This window comes from Siphateles boraxobius, unplaced genomic scaffold (assembly GCF_051911475.1).
Source record: "Siphateles boraxobius isolate OS27281-9 unplaced genomic scaffold, OSU_SipBor_1 59, whole genome shotgun sequence".
In the NCBI taxonomy this organism is placed as follows: Eukaryota; Metazoa; Chordata; class Actinopteri; order Cypriniformes; family Leuciscidae; genus Siphateles; species Siphateles boraxobius.
In genome coordinates this window covers 159,494-167,665 of record NW_027509185.1, presented here as the reverse complement: position 1 = coordinate 167,665, position 8,172 = coordinate 159,494, and positions in this window count along the sequence as shown.

Genomic DNA, 8,172 nt, shown 5'->3' with positions numbered 1-8,172 from the left:
CCCTAGAATGTCACATGCAAGTTTTGAGAAAGCTGAACCGCGCGGTGGCTCATATTATTAGTTATGGGCTTTGAAAGAAGCAACCAATGAACTGATCCCACGCCTATTTCTAAACAAATGTGACCAATTACGCTTTATTTCACTCTGTATCGGCTTAAAATAGGCGCTCGATAACACGCTACAGAAAAAGAGTGCAAGTCGCAGTTTGAGTGCTGCAGTTGTCATGGGTATTTGGTAGCTTGAGCTCATCAATCACTGATTGTGCACAATTTTCCTCGACAGCAGTTCCGAGTCTTCCGAGGGGAGAAGCCAGATGCGCTGCGTCTATCTTCAGCTCAAAAGAGACAAAAACCGCAGAGCCAAGCACTCAATTCATCACACGATATAATGATGAGAGAAGCAGTTATTTTATTTATTATTTTTACTTTTTATGATTGTAGTACAAAGCACACGCTATTGAAATGCACGACAAAAATATCAAACATTAGATTTATTTAGATTGTAATACACTTCAGCGTGGTATATTAATTTATGCATTTCAATTAAATAATGCCTTTCTGTTAGTGGCCTGTGAATTTGATTCTGAGGCCCCTGACAATCCTGCAAAACAATGTCAGTTTGTCAGCAAAGCAAATCATTTCTTGCAAAGATGTTGGGGGGTGGGAATAAAGTGGTAGGCCTATATAAATCCATATGAGTCCAACGATATACACTGAGCACTATAGGCTCGACACATGGGTCGCTCTCGATTGGTCCGAGGAAGGGGAGGCCCCTCCCCTCGTCGTTGAAGGCAATATTTACATGTTGAGCCAGAAAGTACAGTATGAAGACAAGCGACGCGAGCCATCATTCACCGTTTAAAGTGGCGCTTTAAGAGACATAATGACCTCGTTCTTCATCTGTTACCCAGGTGGGAACTTTATGACTTTCACGGCAAAGCACTGTCAGGATCAGAGGAAGACTGCGGCCCGTCTTACCCCGGAGGCACCCGAGAGAGACTGACGAGAAGCATTCTGGATCATCATGTCAACACCCGATTAACCTCGGACAAGGTTCTTTTCAAATGCGTTATGATAGAAATGCTAGTGAGTAATGCTACCGAACTAGGTTTAAGATGTTAAGGAAAAGCGATAAAACAACATATGCATGTCATGTAGCCTATATAACGCGCAGTGTGGCGCTTCACAAAGTTTCTCTCAGAAGTCGCGGCAAGTCTTGGAGATGGCAGCAAACAGGAGACTTGATTTACACGTTCAATTGGAAAAAAATATATCTTAAATTCAGTACGTTTTGTTGGGATTATGTTTTCCGTTTTAAAATGTAGCATATATCCAACCTAGGCTATATATATATAAAAAAGCCAAAAATAAATGATGTCCGTATTACATTGTATTTTTTTGCAGGTAACAGACATGCAAACTGGTCGACCAACACTATTGTCCGCACTAATCTCACCAAACAACCCACTGAACTGGAGAAGGAGTTTCAGTTCCTCAAGTACTGGGCAAATCTAGAAGAACTGCGATATCTCTCGAGAGAGACTCATCTGGTTCCAGAACAGGTCCATGGAGCAGAAGAAGTTTACATTGGAATGGCTTAAATATCCAAGTTGATTGTACTTAAAAAAAAGAACAAGGCAGCTAATATATATATATATATATATATATATATATATATATATATATATATATATATATATATATATATTAAGCAATGTGATAATAAAACTATGCACTTTTTTAAACATAGCTACATATTTTGGTGGAGCTTTCATTTTGCATATGTTTACATTGAGCAGAGAGCTTATAAAGCAGGCTACATTTCACTCAATCACAACTAACTGCTTTTAGATGAGCAAATTATTGTAAGCAAAGAGTTATAATTCCCACACGCTATGTATTTGAAATGTGATTAGATCATTATAAACCCAGGAGTTTGTTGTTATAGGTGACTCAAATTATTAAACTTTTATAAAAAAAAAATCACTGTGTGCTTATTTATTTATTTATTTTTTATGTTGAAGTCATAAACTAATGTTAAAAATGGTATTCCAACCCAAGTGTTCTTGCAAATAATAATTTGAACACATGCAGAATATGAACATCTGTGTGTGTCAGTTCAGAATGTGAATTCTGTCGACATGTATTCAGGACTGCCACACTTTTGCATTCAAGTTATCAGATGAAGAGATTAAAAGATTCTGACAGAATTAATGGTGTGTTAACAAATGGCAAGCCTGATCTTCTTTCAAATAAAAAAAAAAATATATATGAGAAGACAAAATTGTAGTTTGGTGTAAAGTAAAACATTCTATAGAAATAACTCAATAACGGTCATTGCCAAGTCCTTCTTTATCCCATGTGCCTTGAGTTTGCTATAACAGGGGTCTACAGTGTTACTAGCTCAGGAACAGTACAGTCCGTATTAATGATTAAAAAGCAAAGCTTGACTGGTGCTATAGTTGGTTCTACCAGGAAAGAGTATTTTTGGCCTGCTCATCCTAAAAGTTGTCACAAAAGGTCAGACACGTCTGCTGGATTTGCTGTAAAATTGCTGAAACAGCAATTTTGTGATGTTTAGTTGTAAAGCAATGCCCTTTCACCAATGACTCTTTTTAGCGTGAGAAAAAAGCCCATGAAAATAAGTGAAAAGCCTAATGTTAGCAGGTCTCCATACATCATCACATTACATTATGGCCTCCATTTGGGGCGCAGCATCATGCTAGAGTTGTCTGAAAATAATGAAGACTAATAGTTACTAGCTATGAGTTTGCACACACAAACACAGCCGTATATAATAAGTATTCATTATATAGTGTTCATAACAGTGTTATGACAAATGTTTTTAAGTTGCAACAAAAAAGAAAAATGGACAAAAATGTCTTCATATATATATATATATATATATATATATATAAAAAGATAAAATTATATTTTAAAAAGTAAAGTAAAAAGTCCTCTAAAAAGTATAATATATATTATATATAATTTATATATTTATAATTATTTTATTATTATTATATCACATATTTTAGTAGTTATCATAAATTAGGTATAATTTGAAAGCTTGCGAACTCAGAATCCATCCTGTGAAAACCGTTTTGAAATTGGACATTGCGTTACCATAGAAACGGTATTTTTTTTATTAGGCTCCTCCCCTTTTGGGCATCATCTTTCATAATTTATTATCAAAAATTTTCTAATCTTGACAAAACACATATTGTCAGAAAGATCTGAGTCTCAAGGTTCCATATTTAGTGACAGAAGTGATATTTGGATAGAAATGTATTAATTTGTTATGGCAGAATGCATACAATTAAATTCAATGGAATGCAATGGCACCCGGTGGCTATGTTTGGTATAACGCCTAAACAAAATCTCATGGGAACTTCAATTTTTGTGATATCAACTTTAAATTTGGAACACAACTTGGTTAGCTATATAGCTTTCATTTTATAGTAATTTTATAGTAAAAATATTTAGTAAAATATTTATTTTATATTAAAAAAATATTAATAAAGTATTTTTGATTTACTGTAAATTTTAACTTCCATAACTTTTTCATACTTTAATTGTTTGTTTGCTTGTGCTTTCACTTCAGTAATAATCTGCTGGTTGTTTTCTTTAAAACAAGACCAAACTTAGGTCTATATTCCAAAGCATTCTTGAATTACAACCATTTAGGTTTGTATAGTGCATTTTAATGTCAATTATCAAAAGGGGAAGGGGGGGGGGGGGGTGACAGTTAAGGGGTTAATATATAAACTATATTAACTAATGAACCTTATTGTAAAGTGTTACCACATATAGGCTATATCCGTATATATATATGCCATGTATGTTTTTCCACATGTGCAAGATTTTCAGCATAGTGTAAATTTCACTGACCAGCAGTTGATAATTTTGATTTATTTTTATCATTAGGATATTTAACCCAGCCAATGTCTTTCTCTCTCTCTTTCAGAGGCTGGTCCTTCCTTTCTCCTCCACCAACCTGACAGACAAACTGATCATACAGGAAAGATGCCATAAATTACAGAAGCACTATACCACTCCGCATACAAACACCACCCCCACCCTCAATCCATATGGATGTCATCCTTTATGGCATTCTCAGTGGGAAATTATGAAGGAATAAAACACATCTTCATTTGTCTTTTATTTGGCTCTGCGATGAGAGATTCAGACACTCTGAATTCCACAGAACATCATCATATTAGCCCTCAGACGTGCCGAGAAATGGATTGTTCTGGAAAATGAACCTGGCTTAGCTATAAATTACACCGCTGGATTCTGAGCTTTGTGGTATTTTGTTTAAAACAGAGTCTGATTGAATTAATGCTTTAATTTATGTGGAGTTACAAGTGCACCTATTACAGTAACAGGGTTTGGAATTTAATCTGTCTGCTTGATAAAGAATGAATCTCTCTGCTTTTCATTTGTAATCCCAGACACGTTATTTCTGTAAAATGGCCTCCCACTATTAAATATGAAAAATGGCTGGCGGACAGCTTCGTTCATTGGTTTGGGTTTTAAACGTCACAGTCTTTCTCTTCGAAAAGGAAGTTTAAAAATGAGCAATTAAACATCTTATCAAGAGCGGGAGACACCTATGTGGGATCCATTCTGAGTAGAGAAAAGATCTCTATCATCCTCACTTCCACAGGTAACTACAGAACGAGCCTGTTCTTCTATCCATGCACAGCTCTGCTCCACTGCATTACATTAGATGCTTTTATGATCTGTTTCAGAGCAAGAGAGACGATCAGGTTGCATGTTAGTAGCCAGATACAAGCTGCAATAACCCATAATAAGCCCTCCAGTCACGGATTCTTTATGAAAATGAAACCTGAGATTAGTTAGATCTGTCAGTTGTGGATCCACTTCATATGTCTGGTTTGGAAATGAGTTGATATTTTATATTATCTTACATGAATGTTTGAAAAGGGAAAGCAAACAGAAGTATTAGCTATTTGAGATGGAAAGCAAAGACGGTCTGTAATGTAACAAACACAAACTCATGGCAATTTCTAACTATTGTATGGTTTGGTAAATTGGTGGCTAATTCATGGTTTTGTGTCTCGTTTGTACTTTTCTAAGTATCTAAGTGTGTCTAAGTAATGGTTATGTTTAGGGGTGAACCTTCATGTTTTATAAAACATAAAATCACCGCTCTGGTGCTCTTTGGTCATTTCTGACTGAAAAATTGTATGTTTTTTAATTTTTTAATATCTTACTTCATTGGAATGGTACGAAACTTGGTAAAGGTTTTGGCACTATCTATGTGAACAAGCAAAAAAAAAAAAAAATCATGGACATGATTTCGAAAAGGTTAAATGGTCCTGTAAAAAATAGTCACACTCAAAAATGAGCACATAGGAAATTAATGGGAGACGAATTTCATCTAATGGAAACTTTTGATACTGCAGCCAAACAAAATCTTACTGAAAGATTTTTTTTTTTGAGATATAAACACAACTAATTTTTTTCCTTCCAATTTTAGAGTAAATGTGATTTTGAAAATATATTTCATATAAAAATTAAAAATAGTATTTTTGTAAACAATACATAAAATTCTGTTAACTTAAGTTAACTTTTTTAAAAACCTTTTTCATTTCAGCAATAATCTGCCAAGTGTTGTCTTTGAAAAGAGATTAAACCTAAGTCTGTGCTCTAAAGCATTCAAGATTTACGACAGTTTAAGTTGGAAATTAAATTTTAAGGGCTATGCTCAAAAAGTGAATACATGGATTATAAATACAGTGTAAATATAATTTAGTATAAAAATCCCTCCAAAATACAAAATATAAACTAAAAAACATTATCAAACAAAAATATAGTACATTCATTTCATTGACAACCCCCCCCAAAAAATATAATTCGGTAATTTTTGACCGACATGAAGAGCACCACAGTATTTCTGGAAGAATATAAAACACTAATTTCCATTAAGAACTCCTTGTATCTTGGGCCCTTTCCAGTGAGCTCTTGTTCAGGCAAGTCCTCTGGGTTGAGCAAGAGGAGCTCGTCTTTGGGTGTGAGCCGGATGGGTAATTAGTGGTGGGCAGACGGGGTCCATTATGGTTCATGTTATGATCACACAAAATGGCTGAAAAAAGCGCATGTCGTTTGCAGGGGATCTCAGGAGCCTTCATTAGGAAATCTGATTCTCAACGGATTCTCTCTCTCTCTCTCTCTCTCTCTCTACACACACACACACACACACACACACACACACACACACACACACACACACACACACACACACACACACACACACACACACACACACACACACACACACACACACAGAACTTGATGATAATGGAGCATTAGGGGGATATGTCATAATACTGAAAAACAGGGTGTTTATCTTCATGGAAAAGAGAGAGAGAGCATTGTGTTTGTGCAGACTGTAGTGTGAAAGACCATACGTCACCATACAAATTCGATGCATAATGTATGCACAAGGAGGGTGAACAGGTTATTATCTGTTAGTGGCAAGAACATAGTAATGCACTTAATCAATATCATGTTCTCTCACAGGGACAACCTCGCTTACACATGACAAGAAATGACATGGAGATATATTGAACCACAAGTCTGAAATCACTGCCCATTTCTTACACAATCTAGGGCAAAAACTCTAAGTGACATTGTAGTGATAAATTCACAGAGCTTTGGTACGTTGTATTTTAATCATAGTGCAACCACACACACAGACACACACACACACACACAGAGACACACACACACACACACACACACACACACACACACACACACTTTGTGAGGTTAAATTATTCTACACTCTAGCAGTATCCATTTGATTTCATTTGTAGCATGTCTTGTGGGCAGCAGGGGTGAGAGACCCTTGGCAGTGCTGGGAGTGGAGCAGCGCACATATCTAGTGTGTGGAGACACAGAATTGACAATGCATTTATCTTTGAATAATGTAAATGTCTGGAGAATGCAGTGTCTGAGGAGGACAGAGCGAGCACGGGACACTGGGGGTGGGGGGGTGACCAGGACCTGGGCTGTCACCAAACCCTCCCTCCCCCATCCCGTTCCTGCTTCCGTTCCACTCGTTCGGCCCGCGGCAGATCCTCACAGCTCATTTGCGGCAGAAACCAGCAGGGAGTTTGCAGTACAAAATGCAGCCAAGCACACCGTTCATGTTTCTTTTCTTTATCTTGCAGCACATTTTACTATTTTCTTTGAAATTCCATATTCACATACCTAAAAGGTGAACTGTAATTTCTACATGACTACTGTTACCAAACTGAAATAACAAAGCACTTTTCTGACGTTGAACATGATTTCAGCAAGTACAACATCTTTGTTGATCCTGGAACAACATTCTAATCAACCAATCAGATTTGAGGTTTAAGTTTACAGTTTATGTCAAGTTTAGGCTCACAACAAGGATCGAGGGCTTTTGCATTGTTAGGGACGTTATGGTTAGGGTTAGGTGTGGATAGGGTTAGGACTAAATTTTCGGACAGGAATGTTGTTCCAGGGTCAAAAAAATATGTTTGTCCAGGAAATTGAGCATTGCGTTAGTTCTGGCAGGTCACGTTACTCAAGCTTGCATCATCGGCTGACTCTCAGCTGATAGACTACACGTCTAGCCAGGGGGCGGTTCTAAGGTCAGTGGATATTCGGGGCTTTAGCCCAAACTAAAATTGGTGTATTTTTATTTAAATTAATTAATTAATTATAAAAGCGATTTAAGGGAATAAAAAAAAGAAAGTCTTATTGTATTAGTGAAATAATTTAAAGTATTTGCAAATAATCTTTGATTTTTAAGTATGCATACATTATCTCTACACGAATCAAGGAAATTATAGCATATTTTCAATTAAAAAGGGCAAAATTGAATTAAAAAAAATAAAAGTTGAGTAATTTGCGTCACCGGATACTGTCGGTAGTTGAACATTTCTATTGTAAAACAGTTGTCAAATATTAAATCTTTATCTACTTACGTTTTACCAGCCATTCGTTCACTGTTAACGTCCTTCTGTGAACGGTAAGCCCTGCCTTCTTCAATCATTTTGACATTGATGAGCTTGACCGCTGAACTTTTAGTCATCCTAACAAACAGAGCGGTGCGTAATGGAGTGCATCAGAGCAGCATCAAGAATATCAAATACATTGCAGTGAATCACTTATT